This window comes from Canis lupus, chromosome 8, assembly GCF_048164855.1.
Source record: "Canis lupus baileyi chromosome 8, mCanLup2.hap1, whole genome shotgun sequence".
In the NCBI taxonomy this organism is placed as follows: Eukaryota; Metazoa; Chordata; class Mammalia; order Carnivora; family Canidae; genus Canis; species Canis lupus.
The window spans coordinates 40521325-40521898 of NC_132845.1; positions in this window are offsets into that span (position 1 = coordinate 40521325).

Sequence of the window (574 nt, forward strand, 5' to 3'; positions counted from 1 at the left end):
CCGCCCACCCGCCCGCGTCCCCAGGAAGCGCCGCCGTGCGCCTGCGCGAGCCTCGGCGCGTGACTCGGGAGCGCGCGGCCGCGGAGGGGACGGGGCCGGGCCCGCAGCCGGGAGGGGGGCGCATGCGCGGGGCGGGCCCTCGCGGGCGGGGCTCGGCGGGGACTGTCCTCCGAGGCGGGGGCCGTGCGGGCGCCGGGAGCAGCCCGGCTCTGGGGGAGCGGGTGGTGCGGAGGAGCCGGCTCGCGGGGCGACGCCGAGCTCGGCCAGCGGCCCGGTTCCCCCACCCCCTCGTCCCCGGTCCAGACCGCCCTGCAACGGGGGCTCCGTTTCCCCTCGAAGGAGACGGGGTGCAGCGGGGAAGGCGGACCCGGCTGCGGTGAGGCCCCGGGCCCGGGAGATGCGCCCGTTCCGGAGCCCGTCCCGCCGGATGATGTGCACGCGGGCCGGGCAGCCAGGAGCAGCGGGACCCCGGGCCGACTGCAGGCGCGGGCTTCCTGCACCGCCTCTTTAGGGGCTCCGGCACTGCTCCCCAGCTCCTAGCGGTGGGCAGCATCTGGCGAGGCCGGAGACGCGA